Source organism: Pongo pygmaeus, chromosome 2 (genome assembly GCF_028885625.2).
Source record: "Pongo pygmaeus isolate AG05252 chromosome 2, NHGRI_mPonPyg2-v2.0_pri, whole genome shotgun sequence".
Classification (NCBI taxonomy): Eukaryota; Metazoa; Chordata; class Mammalia; order Primates; family Hominidae; genus Pongo; species Pongo pygmaeus.
The window spans coordinates 132,318,859-132,337,848 of record NC_085930.1 but is presented as its reverse complement, the minus strand read 5'-3'; the positions used below and the strand labels follow the sequence as shown (position 1 = coordinate 132,337,848).

The 18,990-nt window shown below is 35.3% G+C and overlaps 1 protein-coding gene across 2 annotated transcripts in view; it reads right to left on the bottom strand.

Moving 5' to 3' along the window:
* The window catches only part of ZNF385D (zinc finger protein 385D), a 969,842-nt gene that overhangs the window by 149,787 nt on the left and 801,065 nt on the right, over positions 1-18,990 (bottom strand). The window lies entirely within an intron of this gene.

Sequence of the window (18,990 nt, the reverse complement as noted above, 5' to 3'; positions counted from 1 at the left end):
GGGGTGCCAAGAGATTTGGGGCCCGATACCAGTTATCTCCCTCCATTCTATTTCCAGGACAGGACAAACAACAAGTAAAACATAATGTCAGCAGTCCAGCTCTGATAAAGTTTAATGTCCCTTCACCAGGCTTTGTCCTGTGGTTGCTCTGGCTGGAGTGCAGTGGTGAGATCATAGCTCACTGTAGGCTCAAACTCCTGGGTTCAAGCAGTCCTCCCACTTGAGCCTCCCAAGTAGCTGGGAGTACAGGCTTGAGCCACCACACCCAGCCCTTGATCTTAATTCTTTCATGTAACTTCTTTCACTATTCTTGTCTATTAAAGTTGTGATGAAGCTTAAATGTGATAATTCATGAAATTTACTTAGGATAGTCTGGGCACATTAAATAGATGCTGGCTATTATTATATGTTCTGTGTTGTAGCACATGTGAAGATCAAGGTTAATATCAGCCTCAAACACTATACTCATTGTTGGCACATTTCCCATTTTTCAAATGATGAAAGGACTTATAAGAGTCTTCATAATAGATTGAGATAGATCAGAAATTATTTGATACACTCAAAAGTGCTCAGAATGTGTCAGAAATGACTCTCTAATATTCATCTTCTGTGACATATTATAGTTCATTAATTCCCCTAAACAAGCCATTGATCAATTTCATCTCCTTTTGTGTTTATCAAGTCAGTGGAATCAGTTAATTCACAGGCTCTCTTCACTGAAAGGAAGGAGAAAGTTTCTGACTTCTTTGTATTCACAACTCCTATTAGGTTGTCTAGGTACTGTTAACATATGGTTCTGAATAATAACAATGGTAACAACAATAAAAATAGTAGCAGTTAGCATTTATTATAATGCTTTCCATAGGCAAATCACTGGACTAGGTGATTTACATATTACATGGTTACAGTGATAAAGGAGAAGAACTCATAGGTGTAATCATTTTTCTTTTCCACCTTCCCTTTAAATTTATTATCTAACAAACGTTAACCCTTGCCCAAATTCTGGATGAAGCTCAGCCTCTCCTCGTTATTTTTCTGGTCACTTTTAGGTATTAACAAATTATAGGCCGGGCACGATAGCTCATGCCTGTAATCCCAGCACTTTGGGAAGGCCGAGGTGGGTGGATCACTTGAGGTCAGGAGTTCGAGATCAGCCTGGCCAGCATGGTGAAACCTTGTCTTTACTAACAGAATACAAAAAAAATTAGCCAGGCATGGTGGCAGGTGCCTGTAATCCCAGGTATTCGGGAGGCTGAGGCAGGAGAATCGCTTGAATCCGGATTGCAGTGAGCTGAGATCATGCCACTCCATTCCAGCCTGGGTGACAGAGTGAGACTCTGTCTCAAAAAACAAATTATAGGATCAGCTCTCTCCTTTACTAGTGAATTCTATAATATTTTCTTTATCTGATTTTATTTAGGTATTGTGTAATTTACATACAATAACAATCACCAGTATTAAGTGTACAAGTGAAATGTGACAAATGCATAGAGTGAGGATAATTGTCACACAGACCTTTTCCACTATCTGGACAAGTTCCCTCTTTCCCCTCTGTGGTCATTCTGTGCCTCCTCCTCCCAGACCCCGAAACCACTGGCCTGCTTTCTATGTATTTTTCCATTTCTGTTTCTGTATTTTGCAATTTCATATAAATGTTATCATAGAGTGGTCATTTGTGTCTGGAATCCATCATTCAATACAATGGTGCTCAGATTCATCCATGTTGTTACACGTATCAGCAGCTTGTTCCTTTTTATTGCTCAGTAGTATTCCTTTGTAAAGATGCACTACTACATGTATTTATCCATTTGCCATTGATGAACATTTCATTATTTTCAGTACATTCTTTGATCTTTTCAAGTCTGAATATGCAACCTAAGATCATTCCTAAAATCAGTTAAGTGTCTTAATCCAAACATTAAAACTTAATTTAAAATTACAGTATCTCTTCCTTAGGTTGGGCCTGCTGTAGAATAGCGGTATGAAGGGCCACAGGACATAGTACAGGATTCTTCTCTACATATAGTGCCAAGTCCCTCACCCCAGCTAAGCTTCTTAACCTTCCTCAATCTTATTTGCCCAGAACCAAAATTAACAATGCACAGAGCTTCAGAAAGCCAAGGGCCACACAAATGTGTGAATCTGCGCTGCTTCAATAGCCCTCATTCTGTTCTCTAGGATCATTCTTCTATCACATCTATAAAAACAACCACAGAGAACACTGAAGGGTAATTTTCCCTTCAGCCACCAGCTGATGGAAAAATTAAAAGCAGAAAGAGGTCATTGACTTACAGGTAGATGCCTTATCATGTTCTCTTGTGTACATTCTGTGCACAAATGGGGTGTGTTTCTATCAGGGGATAAGGTGAATTATGCCTATAACCCATTAAGGAATATTGAAGTCTCCTTATAATGATACTTTGAAATAAAAATGAACTGTGTATGTATATCAAAGATGCTCTCCGAAAATACATACTGCTGAATTTTTATCATATTTTGGTGACCGGGGTATTATTTTGGGTTTTTTTTAGTAACACTGGGGAGGCAGTGACCACATTCAATCCAAATTTGTAGAGGAGGTATTTTGGGACTAGTTACTTCATGCAAATGTAATATAGTCTGTAGATTAAGTTATTTTGTTTGAATTGAATGATGTTCTGATCACTGTGGCTATAAAATCAGATTTCAAAATGCAAAGTGGTCTATTCTGCAGAGACAGTTTTATTTCTCAGAATGCTTAAAAAAACTTAACTGAATTACCTTTTAAAATGGATTTCACAAACTATAGATACACCATCAAAAGTAATTATCTTTTATCCTTTTAGAAATCTAGTACAACAAAATGTTTTAATATCTTTATTAATAACAATAAATCATATTCTACAACCATTTACAATGAGGAACTATGAAAGGGCAAAATCTAAATAATAACCAGGTCTGTTATAAATAGTTAATTAAATGATACCACATGCTGTATAACTAAAAGTAGCCTCTACTATCAAATCAGGGGACACACACACAGCTAGTTTGATCATTTTGTCTAAACTTATCTTTATTTACTATTATAATCAAATATTCTATATAAAAAGAAAGTCATGTATGTTGTTTTTCTCTCCAGGAACCAATGGGTCTGATCTGTCAAAACAGTAACATCTTATTTTGTGTATGCACATTATCGTCAAGAATTTTTCTACAAAATCTGCCTCACGCAATGCCAATATTTGTGGTAGACAGGAAAAAAAGGGGTTCTTGGGTCAGATAAGGTGTAGAAAGTCGAGGTACTACAGCCTAGACATTAACAGCACACAACGGAATATTACAATCTCTGAGATGTTGTACAAGAAAAATATGTTTTAAATGCATGATTTCTAACTTAATATAACGAAGGTTTTTGTTTTTGTTTTTGTTTTTTAATTTACCATCATTGTTCAATGCATACGTTTTAGAAAATACTGATCTGAGAAAATTATTTTTAAAATATAAGTAAAATGTAAAGGTTTCAAATACAATAGTAGACACCAAACGAAGAATGTAATACATAGAAACTTCAGCTATATTTCACCTAACCTGTGCAGCACTGAGTTAAACACAAAAGAAATGGTAAAATCTGCATGGTATTTTAGGATATATTTATTCGATTTCTAAATTGTGGTATTTTGAAAGATAGAATTTTCTAAATCTATTAATCAACTACCCAAACAAAAGTGAAGAATGATACACTAGCTATTGACGCGCTTACCCAAACTCTAGGCTAAAATTCAATTTCAAACTCAGCCCATGGCCTTATTTAAAGCCAAATGAATATGTTTTTCTTCATTTCAGGCTGAAGAACCTTTGCATTTCTATCTAAGGCCTAGGTTTTCCCTCACCTCCCCTCTGGGGATTCTGCTAAATTGATTTGTAAATGAGCATACAGGGGACATGCTTCAAGTACAGCAGCCGCAGCTCAAGGTTCCCTTCTCTAAGACTGTTGTATTTTCAGAGAGGATGAAGCTTAACCCTGAGTTTACAGTTCCTGCTCTAAGAGACCTCTTCTCTCTGTGTTCCTATTATTACTGTGGCTTTCACAATTTCACAGTTCTTAAATCAAAGAATAATAACTCATGCCAGGAAGTTTAGAAGTCCAGAAATTAAAAGGTTGTCTTTTTCAGCTGGTATTTGTATGTAATAATGTCCAGTGACAGTAACTTTAAAAGGTTACACTTACAGGCACTTTCTGTGTGTTTGATGGTCATAGAATTTTTATCCTAAGTTACTGAGGAGCTTTTATGGCCCTTTGTCCAATATCACATAACTAGTAAGTGGGAGACTTGCTAACACAAGCCTCCCACCATACCCCTGTGAGTCTCTCAGGCACCATAATCAAGCTTTGTAATATTCATCATATTCAAATATGAACATTTGTGACTCTCCAGTATGAACTGACACTGAGTGGAGATCCTGGTGTATTTATTACATTGACTTTGAATTAGTAAAATGTTTTTATATTACTCATATTCATATGTTAAAAAACACTAAAAATTCCTTAAAATCTCACTCCCACAAAATTTTTCCATTTGAGAAATTCCTTTTTCTTTAACTTTTTAAATGAACAAATAACTTACACACAAAAAGTACATACATTTTAAGTGTATCCTTTGCAGATTTTTTTAAACATATGCATACCCTCATATTTACACCATCCCAATAAAGAGATGGAACATTTTCAGCAATCAAGTCTCTCAGTCCTGTACTTAGGAAGTCAGTTATGAGATATCACCAGATATTTTTACCTGCTTTTGCACTTCATAAAAATGTGAGTATACAGTATGCATTCTTCTGTGTCTGGCTTCTTTCATTCAACATTGTGTTTATATTTCAGTCATTTTTGTTGCTATATAGTATTCCATTCTAAAACTATATCCTAATTTTTGCCAATTCTACTGTTGAATAGTTGCGTTGCTTTTCTTGTTAATCTATTAGGAATAAGCTATTAAAAACAATTCTAGGCATGTGATTTGTTGGATAAAGTAGTCATTTATCTGAGATACATAACTAGGAATTAAATTTCTAGGTTATAGAATATTTATATAGGATAAACTTTAATAGGTGTGGCCAAAAAGTTTTTCAAAATGGTTGTTACAGTACTGCAATGTAATACTGGCACTAACTATCCAGAGTTGGTGTAGACTCCATGCTTTAAGGGCATAGTCCCCAACAAGACTCTACTTCAAACACCAGTCACAAGTTTGAGGGTCCACAAGCCACCTGCATTTGTGACAAATTGGCTACAAATTTTGGGGCTCCCATGCCCCCAACAGGTTTGACAACTTGCTAGAATGACTTATATGGCTCAAAAATAGCACTAAACTTATGATTATAATTTTATTGTAAAGGACACGATTCAGAAGCAGCTCAATGAGGAGACACATAGGGCTAGAACTAGGAGGATCCTGAATCAGAGCTTCCACATCTTCTCCCCATGGAATTGTGATGCATTACCCTCCCTACACCTTTCAAACCAAAGAACCTCACCCAAATTTTGCCGTCCATAGTTTTTTTGTGGATTTCATTATCTAGGCATGATTGACTGAATCGCAGGGCACATGAACTCAATCTCCAGCATCCTTCCACTCCTCAGAGGTTGGGATGACATTACTGGGCTCAAAGCCCCAATCCTTGAATTATATGGTTAGTCTTTCTGGTGACTGGACCCTATCCTGACTCAGCTCATTAATATAAACCCAGATGTAATACAAGAGGTCTAGATACTATCACTTGGGAAATTTTCAAGTTTTAGAGGTTACCTAGCTGGAACTGAGGACAAAGATAAGGCCAAACTTTTTATAATACAATACTTCTACATCCTTGTACTTTGGATACGTAATTTTATACAGTTGTAAGCATAATATGGAAATGATATTTATTTTGCTTTTCATTTAACAATATATCCCAAGAAACTTTCACTTCAGTTTTCATATTTACCAATTAAATGGTGGCATACAATTTCCCTAAATGATTGTATTGATGGGGCTCAGAATAGAATACCTCCAAGTAGGTACCTTGACACGCTGGGTACTTTAAAGTGAAGGACATAGGAAGACCTTAGATCATGTCCTTTTGTCCAATCACATTTCTACACAATGGTCTCTTCTTCATCAAACCTACGTATAAAAATAGAGTTTCCCCGGGTCCTTGGGTTTTCATTTCTGATTAATAGTGTTTCAGGTAAAACTTTGATTAAATAAATCTCGTTAACCTGTATTTTGTTAATAGGAATGTCAGCTCTGACCCTTATGATGAGTGAGAAAAGGTATCACAGCTTTCCACCCCTGCACAGCAGAAAACCTGGAAACAGTGGAAACATGGCTCAAAGGGTCTTTCCAGGGAAAGATAAATAAATTCAACTACATAAAGCTGTATATTAGAAGAAAACAATAATGGCTAACTTAAAGTGGGTACTTAGATACATGAGGCACTGCCCATAAGGACTTGTATGTCATATCTCATTAGAACTTCACAATATCCCTAGGAAGTAGACACTTTTTTTAAATCCTCCATTTTTTATATGAGAATTTTTAAGCACAAACACATGAACTTAATTAGATTAGGGTTTTACAACTGGGTACTTCTAGAGCTGTGATTTAAATTCAAGAAATCTAACTCCACAATCTGTACTCTTAACCACCACACAATATTTTCTTTCATCAGCAAAAGGAAAAATAAATATGTTTAAACAAACAAAAAGGTGAAAAGGAAATGTCTACACCCTCTAAATCAATTAGGTTCTCTAGATATACAGAAGAACTCTAGAAATCACTAAGTAAAAGATAAAATACCAATGGCAAAATGGTTAAGGTGCATTGAAAAGCAATTTGTAGAAGACAATATCTGAATGGCCAGTAAAAATACAAAATGTACTGGTTAAAGTGAAAATAAAATTTAAAATAACAAGATTATGGTTTTTACACAAATGGTTGGCAAAAAGAAATCTGACATTAGGTACTGACAAGGACTTGGGAAAAATGGAGAAAAATTTGGCAACACCAAGTAATGTTGAAAGTAAACCTAATATATGACTTAAACATTCAACTGGAGAAGCTCAGACTCATGGGCACCAAGAGATAATTACAAGGAAGTGTTCTGCAGTTTTGTTTCTATCAACAAATGGTCAAAAAGCTACAGGATGGAAAACCATACAAAAGTTATAAGAAACTCATTAAATATTTATAAGCAGGGAAAGAGAAACAAAAACAAAATACAGAAGAATATCTAAAATATGGCATCAAACACTTAACAATTACACATGCCTAGTTAACAAAGAAAGTAGGAAGTTAGAATCATACCATTTTATAACTCTTAAAGAAATAATGGGCCGGGCACGGTGGCTCACCCCTGTAATCCCAGCACTCTGGAAGGCCAAGGAGGGTGGATCACCTGAGGTCAGGAGTTCAAGACAAGCCTGGCCAACATGGTGAAACCCCGTCTCTACTAAAAATACAAAAATTAGCTGGGTGTGGTGGCAGGCGCTTGTAATCCCAGCTACTTGGGAGGCTGAGTCAGGAGAATCTCTTGAACCCGGGAGGCAGAGGTTGCAGTGAGCTGAGATCATGCCACTGCACTCCAGCCTGGGCAACAAGAGTGAAACTCCATCTCAAAAAAAAAAAAAAAAAAAAAAAGAGGAAGGGAGGAAGGGAAAGAAAGAATGTATCTAGGCAGCGACCAACAATTACTACTAATCAACATAAAGAGACAAGTAGGCATCAAGTATCTCCTGAGAAAGCATAATGTCACCTATGAGGAAGTTTTGCCAAAAATATAGAACTTGAATGCGATAAAGACTCTGGATGTAATTGTCTTTGGTCAAGAAATAGAGGGACATACACACAAAAGTCTCTACGTGAATAAAGTCTGCAAATTCCTAACTGAAAAAACTACAGAATAAATGACAAGGTTTCTTGAACATATAAATGGCTAGAAAATAATTGGGGTAAGACCTATAACTAAAGATACCTAAGAGACATAGCAGCCACTTCAAACAATAGGCCATACATGGTTCTTGATTCTAACAAACTTCACAATAAACATTAGGAGACAATTGAAGGAAAGTAATACTGGATTTTTGATAATAAATATTTTTAAATCTTTAGTTGTAATCATTGTGGCATGATTGTGTGCTTTAAAAAATCATTATCATTTAGAAATACATAGTGAAATATATACCAACAAAATGATATTATTGAGACGTGCTCCAAAATCTTTGAGAGGATTTAGGGGGTAACTGGGTGGGGATAAGATGAAATAAGGTTGGTCCTGAGTTGATAATTGCTGAAGCTAAGTGATGGATTTTTAGATTTTCATTATGCTATTCTATCCTTATACATATTCAGAATATTCCTTAATAAGAAGTTAATAATATACATGCATGAATTCCATAAATTGATTGTGGATGCACATATTTATATATAAAATTATGAGAACTAGAATGCAAGGAAGGGCACACACCAAACTCCTAGTTGTTTTCTTTTGGAGATCTAGGGATAGGACTAGCTAAGTGGCTGAAGAGGACTATAGCTAAATACACAATGTTTCATTTTCTTAACAAATATAAAACAACTGGAAGCAAATATGACAAAATATTAACAGTTGTAAAATTCAGAGTGAAACAAATATGGATTTCTGTTATAAAATTTATCATTATTTTCTTTTGAATTCTTTACAAATATGTAAAAGTGCCAATCATTCAGTGTCATGAATGAGTCAAAATAATTTGGAGTGATGTAGCCTTTATTCTACTTTCTATGGGATTTGCTGCAAAATTTAACAGGAGTATCAGTCACCCAAGACCAAGACCCAGGTCTGTGCAGGGTGGAGGTGGGAGGGTGGTGTTTAATGGAGGTACACAAAAAGTCTTACGGTTACTTTGCTTTTGCCAAATAGCAAAAGATATATACACTGTTCATTTAACAAATAAATTCATTCAACTAGGGACAGGCTTATTTCTATTAATCTCCTAAATCAGGTCAAACCCAAATTTGATGATTTGGTCAGAAGTAGGAAATATAACATGTATAAGTCACATAAATAGATTAAGGGAATAGTATTTTTTAATACACCAAGCTCTCTTTTACCTTTAAGTCATTTGCACTTCCTCTAACTTGAAAAATCTTTTCCCTGTGCTTTTTAGTCCATCATCCGCTGGCTAGTATTTTCCCAGCTTTCAGGACTCAATTATGATGTCTCTTTTTGCTGAACTCTCATCTGACCTTCTTCAACGAGGCTAAGTCTTTCCAGGCATGGAAATACAACACTCCACACCATCTGAAAATGTCTCTTGACTTTTTGTCTCTCCCAAAACAGTAAAGTCAAGGCAGGGTTGGGTCTCATTATTCTTTGTACACAGCAATTAGCAGAGTGGCTCACACTTATCAAGGGCTCAGTACCTGTCTGTTGAATTGCTAAATAAATTGAGCAACATTGAAACCCAATATCTAAACAATATCAGTCTTGGTATAGTATTAACAATAGCAGTGGGAAAACCTGGATTCAACAAGAAAAGTTTAGGCATAAAAAGGTGGAAAGAGTTTAATAGAAGCAACGGCATATGGGAGAATCATTTCATGACACAATATGGAATACAGAATACCAACTCTGTGAGTAAACTCTACAACTGCAAACCACCAAGCATAATTTACATATATTGTCATCTAAACAATTGAGCAATTGGTTTATCAGGTTCTCTCATCTATATTTAATGTGCCAACACCAGACTATTTTTGCACCAGGACATCTTGTTTGACAAAGGCCAACACCCACAGTGGTCCCTTGAGGAACTAAGGAGGAGCTGATTTTGTTCAGAAAATCAATACTTGAACGTAAATAAGTAAAGGCATTTGATGACTTCCAAGTACTCAGGACATGTAATTTAAGAAATATTTCATTGTCAGTAGATTTCTGCCATGGCTATTTCCCTAATGTTCTATGGTAGCTTAATACAGCTGAAAGGATGGACGAGCTTAAGGGCATCTTCAGACATTATTTTTCTTAGAGTCATTTATGTGCTCATGCAAATTACATTTAACCAATATATTGGGATCCTATTGTGGAATGCCCACAGACATTTGCACTCTGCTTTTTAAATGGAAGTATGTAATTGTTACCAACGCAATTTGTCAGTTAAGCCCTGGGCACAATTTTAGAACTCATCCATGTGTGATATCTCCAGTGGGTGGAGACTATGTTTCACCCATGTTCATATACCTGGTGATTCTTATTCCTTTCCCTGGAACCCAGAGCACTCAATACATATTTAAACTTTATTGAAACTTCTCACTTTATAAATGAGAAAAGCTACAGTTAGAGAAAAAAAGCAAGTCTAAGAAAAAAGAAAGGGAAGAAAGTGATTTTATTCCATTAATGAGCTTTCTTTTTCTGTAACAGGTTTTTTCTAGACAATAGAACATTATTATTTTTAATTGATACATAATATGCATATTTATGGAGTAACAATGTGATATTTTGATACCTTTATACGATGTCTAATGATCAAATCACGGTAATTAGCATATCCATCACCTCTAACATTTATCAGTTCTTTGTGTTGGGAACATTCAGTGTCTTCTCTTTTAGCTATTTGAAGATACAGAATAAGAACTTAATCTATATCTTTAATAAAGTGCTAAAGAACAATAGAACTTATTCTTCCTATCCAGCTGTAATTTTGTATCTGTTACAAAATCTGTAGCTGTAATTTCTCCTTATCCTCCTTTCTCCCTATACTTCGCTGCCTCTAGTTATCACTATTCTACTGTTACTTCTATGAAATCTACTTATTTAGCTTCCACATATGAGTGATGACATGTGGTATTTGTCTTTCTGTGTCTGGCTTATTTCACTTAACATAATGTCCTCCAGGATCATCCATGTTTCTGAAAATGACAACATGTCATTCTTCTTTATGGCTGAATAGGATTCCATTATGTATATATACTACATTTTCTTTATCCATTCATCCATTGATGGACACCCAAGTTAATTCCGTATCTTAGCTATTGTGCATAATAACTGCAATAAACACAGGAGTACAGAGATCATTTTGACATACTGATTTCCTTTCTTCTGGATATATACCGAGTAGTGGAATTGCTGGATCAGATAATAGTTCTATGTTTAGTTTTTGGAGGAAACTACATGCTGTTTTCCATAATGGCTGTACTAATTTACATTCCCACCAATAGTGTATAGGAGTTCCTCTTTCTCTGCAACCTCACTAGCAGGTTATTTTTTGTCTTATTATCATAGCCATTCTAACTGGGGTGGGATTATATTTCATTGTGGCTTTGATTTGCATTTCGTTGATAATTAGTGATGTTGAGCATTTTTCATGTACTTGTTGGCCATTTGTATATTTTTTTCTTCTTTTTTTTTTTTTTTTTTTCGAGACAGGGTCTCACTCTGTTGCCCAGGCTAGAATGATGTAATGCAATCTCAACTCACAGCAGCCTCAACTTCCTGGGCTTAAGCGATCCTCCTACCTCAGCCTTCCAAGAAGCTGGGGCTACGGGAGCTCACCACCAAGTCTGGCTAATTTTTAAAATTTTTTCTTTGTAGAGACAGGGTTGTGCCATGTTGCCCAGGATGACCTCAAACTCCTGGGCTCAAGCGATGCTCCTGGTCCTGGCTTCCCAAAGTGCTGGGACTACAGGTGCAAGCCACTGCACCCCATATTTATACATTTTCTTTAGAGAAATGTCTATTCAAGTCATTTGCACATTTTTTAAATTGGATTAATTCATTTTTTGCTGTCAAGTTCTTTGAATTCTTTGTATATTATTGATATTAATCCCTTGTTGAATGAATAGTTTGCAAATATTTTCCTTCACTCTACAGGCTGTCTCTTCCCTCTGTTGATGATTTCTTTTGCTGTGCAGAAGCTTTTTAGTTTAGTATAATCGCATTTCTTTATTTTTGCCTTTGTTGACTGTACTTTTGAAGTCTTATACATAAAATCTTTGCCCAGACCAATGTACTAAAGTGTTTCCCTATGTTTACTGCTAATAGAGTTATAGTTTTGGGTATTACGTTTAGATTTTTAATCAATTTCACATTGATTTTTATATAATACATGGGGAGAGATAGGGGGTCTAGTTTTATTCTTCTACATATGGATATCCAGTTTTCCCTGTATCATTTATCTAAGAGACTGTCCTGCCCCTATTGTATGTTCTTGGTGCCTTTGTCAAAAATTAGTTGGTTATAAATATGTGTGTTTATTTCTAAGTTCTCTATTCTGTTCCATTGGTTGATATGCCTGCTTTTATGCCAGAACCATGCTGTTTGGGTTTCTATAGCTTTGGAGTGAATTTTGAAGTCAGGTAGTGTAATGCCTCCAGCTTTGTTCTTTTTGTTCTGCATTGCTTTGGCTATTTGGGGTCTTTTGTGGTTCCATATGAACTTCAGGAGTTTTTTCTATTTCTATGAAAAATATCATTGGTATTTTGATAAGGATTGCATTTTTTAGAAAAGAATAAATGATGCCTGATTATCTTAATATCTGTGGAGGAAACTCCAGCGTTTAATTTGAACACTGTAGAGACCTTGTCATCAGCACTTACAGAGTCTTAGTTCCACTCTTAATTCCTTTCTATTTTGATTAGAATCCTGTTTCTAGTGGCCTCACATAACAAAATCTCTTTCAAAGACAATGAATGTCTATGATACCTATTGCCACAAAGAGAAGTCAGGTTTCTCGATGTTTATGACTGGTCTCTGAATAAAGCATAATTCTGGTTATTAACCCCACAACTCCAGAATTGGGATTCTATTTTCAAGGAATATCCTAGACAACATGGCATTATTAATTGAAAAGGAAATATATTCCAGAAATCTATTCTGTTACCAGCTGTATCACAATTCCACAATGCCTCTGGTTCTTGGGCAAGTCACTGAAACGTGGGTCAAATGTTGAAAGCTGCTGTACTGTGATGTGAAAATAAAGGTAAGGACAATATACTTTTGTACATAGATTATAGATGGCTAAATTTTAAGAATTTTCTCTTATTCTAAAATATGTTCTTCTGACTTTACTGTTAAAATTTTCTTTTATGAAATCCTGGTGCTATTAAAGGGAGGGATTTATTCATTTACTTATTTTTTATGTCCAGGTTTGAAAAAAAGTAAAAATGAGAAAGTCCTATATTGGCCTTTTCATATTTATTTTTTAATATTTTAATGTGTTTTCTAGGACAGTTATAACAAAATACTGCAAACTCAGTGGCTGAAAACATCAGAAATTTATCATCTCACATGTCTGGAAGCTAGAAATTTGAAATCAAGGTGCTGTCAAATCCATGCTTCCTCTGAAACCTGTAGGGGAGCATCCTTCCTTGCCATTCCTAGCTGCTGGTGTTTTGCCGGCCATCTCTGGTGCCCTTTGTCTCATAGGTACATCATTCCAATCCTCCCCTTTTGCATTGTATTCTCCCTGTGTATCTCTGTGTCTGTGCCCAAATTTCTCCTTTTATAAGTCTACCAATCATATCGAATTACCCTAATGACCTCATTTTAACTTGAGTACCTCTGTAAAGGCTCTGTTACCAACAAGGTCATATTCTGATGTACTGTAGGTTAGAACTTCAACATTTCTTTTTTGGAAGGGCACAATTCAACTTAAAACAAATGTAACGGATGATATAAGAATCTAGTAACGACTGGGAAATTTTACTCAGGCATAAGTGCTAGGATATCCTGGTTAATGAAAAATTAATAATTACAATTAGTTTTCCTGTCTAAATAACTAAAAGGAAAAGTTCAAACAATAAATGAATTACTGAGACTGTTTCTTGCCTGCCCCTGTTCTGGACGTGACCAATTTTAGCCTCAAAGAATTTTGTGATCCCCAAGGGTCTAGGAAGAAGAAGAGAGCTCAAGGAATTAAAATGTTTAGAGATGAGGAGAATAGAATTGAAATAAGTAGTGTACCAATTAATGGCAGATCTTTACTAACCAGACTGCAAACAATAGATATTTTTGAAATGTCACAAAATTAAAGTTACGAAGTATATAGAAAAAAAAATTAAACAATGGCACATTGGTAAGAACCATATAAACAATTATCCCAGTTTTCATTGTTTGGTTGATTATAAAAGGCATAAATTGTGGGCAATACCTAAGCTGTGCATTTTTTTCTCGCTTTACTGCCTTTTTTTTTCTTTGTTTCAGTCACCATTTAATGCCTTTGGAAAAGTATAATGATGTGTGCAATGGCTTTTATACACATTCCTTCTCTGTAGGTTATCTTTTTAATCTTTTCTGCATGACAATTCCAAGATTATATATATATATGAAATGTAGCACATAAGAATATCCTTGCTTGTTTTTATGTTTTGCTCAAAAATGCGAATGTACATATATATCTGTGAATATATATGTTTGTGTCTATGTGTGTGTGTGTATATATATGTATATACATATTTCTGTGCTGATTTATGTACCCGTATTTACCCACCAGTTCCCTACAAAAGGTCCCTTCAATGCTTGTTATTTGGCATTCCTCAATTTCTTTTGTTCTGTGTTTTGGCTAAGGTGGATATTTTCTTGAAATATTCTACTTCTCCTGGCGCTGAAGTATTCATTCACTAATTTACATCCCTCCTCCCGCTGTAAGTGCCCTGTATGCCTCTTTCTCTTAGCCAGTGATGTGGAATTCAAGCCACAAGGGACATTTTACTTTGGAAAACACTGCCTTCCAGGAACTAGCCAGGTCTACATTTCTCCATTCATTTTCCATTACTACTTGCCCCAGACATTTTGCTGCAGTAACATAGACCTGCTGGCAATGCCTTACATAATCCAGTGTATTTTATTGTCTCCTTTTCTTTTCAAAGTCTCTTTCCTTTCTTCAGTCTTTATCACTTGTATATCAGATGTATAATTCCTATCTATCCCTCCAAATGCAATTGGTTCCAGCAAGACTTTCTCTAGTCTCTAGAGTCGGCAAAGCTAATACAGTCCTTCAAGGCCTCATAGCACCCTATAAATTCTAGTGCCATGTCATTTACCATCTTCTACTGAAATAATATGCTTATATTCTCCCCAACCTAAATTGCAAAAGAGGTAGGATGTTGTATTTATCTTAAAAGAAGTGCTTGATGACAGAGAGGGCTCAGTAAAGATTTATTGTTAGAAAAATTATTAGACATGTGAAAACAGCCACCCTAGTTGATTGTCAGTCATTTTAAGGAGAAAAAGCTGGTCCAAGATATAATTCTTGGTTGAAGCCACATTGTTCAACTTTGTAGAAGAATTGCATTGTTATCTGAAGGTGACTGTGTTTTGGAGCCTTGATGTACATATCAAAAATAAAAACTGCATGTTTATAAAGTAAAATTAATAGTCTAGCTTTTAAAATGCTTACCAAGTATTTTAGCTATTCTCAACCCTGGCTGTATACTAAGAATCACCTTGGGAAGCTTGTTAAAGGTACAGAGCCAGGGCCCCAAAACAATGCTGATTCAACTCAATGTTTAAAATCCTCCTTAGGGATGACTGAGATGCATTGCTCAAAACATTAGTAATAGAATCACCTTTCTTAGATTAAAATTTTTTTACCAGATGTTTCCAAAATACCAATGTTCTCTCTTCCACCAATAAATAATTTTGTGGCCAAATAATTTTATACAGGGTACAGTATTATCCTCATTTTACAGAAAAGGAAACTGAGGAAAAACCAGGATAAATGATTTGCCATGGTATCCTATATATTATAGCTCTAAGATTGACATCCAGGTTTACTGAAATTCAGTGTTCTTCCTTCCCATCATACTGACTCTGAAGTTGTGTGGGGTTGGTAAACAAACTTCTGAACTCAATCTATAAACTGGATCTGAATCTGGGTTTTTTGGTGGTTGGCATATCACAAGGCAGAAATGCATACACATTAAATAAAACAAAAACTGATGGAGAAAACTAAACCAGAGCAACCTGAAATAAAACAAGGGCTATTAAAAAGTATCTCCAACAGTTGACTTGCTTTTAATACAGGGTAGGCTATTTTTAATTCCCACCAAATTGCTAAAGCACTAGTTCTCTTTTCTGCATATTTTTTTTTTCTCTACTCTGCCTATTTTTCACTCATGGGCCTTTCTTAATAAGTTAAAGAAACTAATGTAAAAGTGGACTAAGTCAGAAGCTTGAAACATTTAACAAAGGTCAAGTGTTCAGCAAGACGTTCTCAATTGTGGAGATAAAGGAAGGATAAAGTCAAGGATATCTGATATTTCTAAAAACCTTAAAGATTAAGTCCACCTGAACCACAGGTGAAGCTAAGCCAGCACCATAGAACTTCTCTTAACCATGTAGGTACAGTCACCTTTTGGTTGCATTTTTAACACTTTATTTATTTATTCATTCATTCATTCATTCATCCTTTGAGAGGGAGTCTTGCTCTATGAACCAGGCTGGAGTGCAGTGGCGCCATCTCTGCTCACTGCAACCTCCACCTCCCAGGTTCAAGCTATTCTCCTGCCTCAGTCTCTGGGATTATAGGCACACACCATCACGCCCAGCTAATTTTTGTATTTTTAGTAGAGACCGTGTTGGTCAGGCTGGTCTCGAACTCCTGACCTTGTGATCTGCCCGCCTCGGCCTCCCAAAGTGCTGGGATTACAGGCATGAGCCACTGCACCCGGCCTTTTAACACTTTTAATGTCTACCGTATAGAAACATATATACAATTTTTCGAAAAACACAAAATACAGTGCTGTTGGGCGATTGGTGGCTTCCTATATAAACTACAATATAAACTATAAAAACTAAAATATAAACTGTAACCATTTAAACCACTCTTTTCATGGCCCAAAGGGGTTTGCACATAGTTTCCCATGAGCAAGCACATTGAGAAACACTGATTTAAGAGGTTATTTTGTTAGAACACTACCTAATACATTTTGTATTTCCCATGCACTTCAAGACTTCCATAGGGGCTCTTAGAATATACTATCTTAAAATATCTTTTCTGGTTTTAAAATTTTCTTATCAAAGAATGCACACATAGCAACAAATACAAGGGTACAAAACAGCTTCAGATGAGGAACAAAACTCTCTGCTCTAACCTTCCCAGCCCAGAGGTAAATATTTAAAACACTGATTTACTATTAGGACTTTTTTTCTGCTGATTGACATCACAGCTCTAAATAACATGCTAATATATTTAAATCTCTAGGCACTAAGGAAGATGAGAATTTAATATGTATATTCTGTCACATTTTTTGTCTTTTTTCCATACTTTTTCTACATAGTCTTTAAAAGTTTTTATTCGTTTAAATATTGTATTGTTATGTTACCCTACATAGTTATTTTTATTCATTCAATATAAATATTAAATTAATATTTTCATTTAAATATTCTATTATGTTATAACTATACGTAGTATGTTTCCACTTTTATATTTGGTTCCCTTCATTTGAATCAGGATCTCAAATTCCCTGAAGTTATTCAGTTTTTTTCTTTTCTCCTTCAGTTTCCAATTCTCAAATTATTTCAGCTACACTTACACATTTATTTATTTATTTTACTTATTTACTTATTTATTTATTTATTTTTTGAGACAGAGTTTTGCTCTGTCGCCCAGGCTGGAGTGCGATGGCGTGATCTCGGCTCACTGCAGCCTCCACCTCCCGGGCTCAAGCTATTCTCCTGCCTCAGCCCCCCCGGTAGCTGGGATTTCAAGCACACACCACCACAGTAGGCTAATTTTTGTATTTTTACTATAGACGGGGTTTCACCATTTCAGTTTGGCCAGGCTGGGCTCAAAGTCCTGACCTCAAGTGATCCGCCCACCTTGGCCTCCCAAAGTGCTAGGATTACAGCCGTGAGCCATTGCACCTGGCCCATTTACACTTTTAAATGTCCAAAAACTTTCTAACTGAAATATTCTTTTAACTGCAACTCATTGTTCCAGACTTTGTCCGTGAGTGACTTTAAAATTTGAAAGCTAATAAACAGTATCATAGTTTTAATTTTATTAATATTTTTGTCTGCTGGCTGGATAATGTGACAGAATTAGACTTCTTTTTTACACTTGATCTTAGCCAAAAGGCCGAGAAGCTATTAGACTTCTTTTTTATGCTTTCAATACTACAAATCTTGGCTTGTTCAAAAGGGAATTTAAGTAGCTTCTCTTTTCTTATTATTCATCAACTGATTAAAATTCTGTCTTATTTTTGTCTTCTACATATATAAACCATGTTTTTCTAGTTTCTTTTTGCCTTTATTTTCTACAAATAATGTGTTTTTATCTTGATGTAAAACAAATTTTCTTCTTCTTAGTCATCAATCACCATGTTTTCAGCCCTACTGGTCCCATGCTTTCTGCCTTATTCATCCATCATTCTACCTGCAGACCCTAATTCTAGACTGTCTCCAGGATCTGACCTCACACTCCTCTAGTTTTCTATTCCATGCACTTCCATGTACCCTATGATTTCTAGAAATATTTAAAGCTTTCATCTATTGACAATCCCAAACACCTCTGTTCTTTTGTAGCTATATTTCCTTTTTGTAGCTCTTTAAATTTAAGAAAATCTCCAGAGAAAAGAGATTGTATGTGTAGAATCTTTGTGCCAGTTTGAAATATAACTAGAGTTATTTCTAAATGTGTTTTAAATAACAAATCTAAAGAAAAGTAGTCTTGGTTTCTAAAAATGGATATTCATCCAAAATACCTGACATCAATAAAGTTTGCAGGTAAAGGATTATTGTTGCTCATATTTAACCATAAAAAATGATTCCATTTAAATAATAGGCTTTCTAAGTAACATTTTGCCATCAAGAACATGATTTAGGATCATGTCACTTCCTCTGAAATCTTCTGGGAACTCTCAGTCAGAGTTACTTTCCTTTTCTTGGAATACATAATTCCTTCCATTATGAAAATAATATATGACAGCTAAAACTACATTTTTAGCTTTTCTCTGTTGCTAAATTTCCTTTGTCTTTCAAGTAAACTTTCTA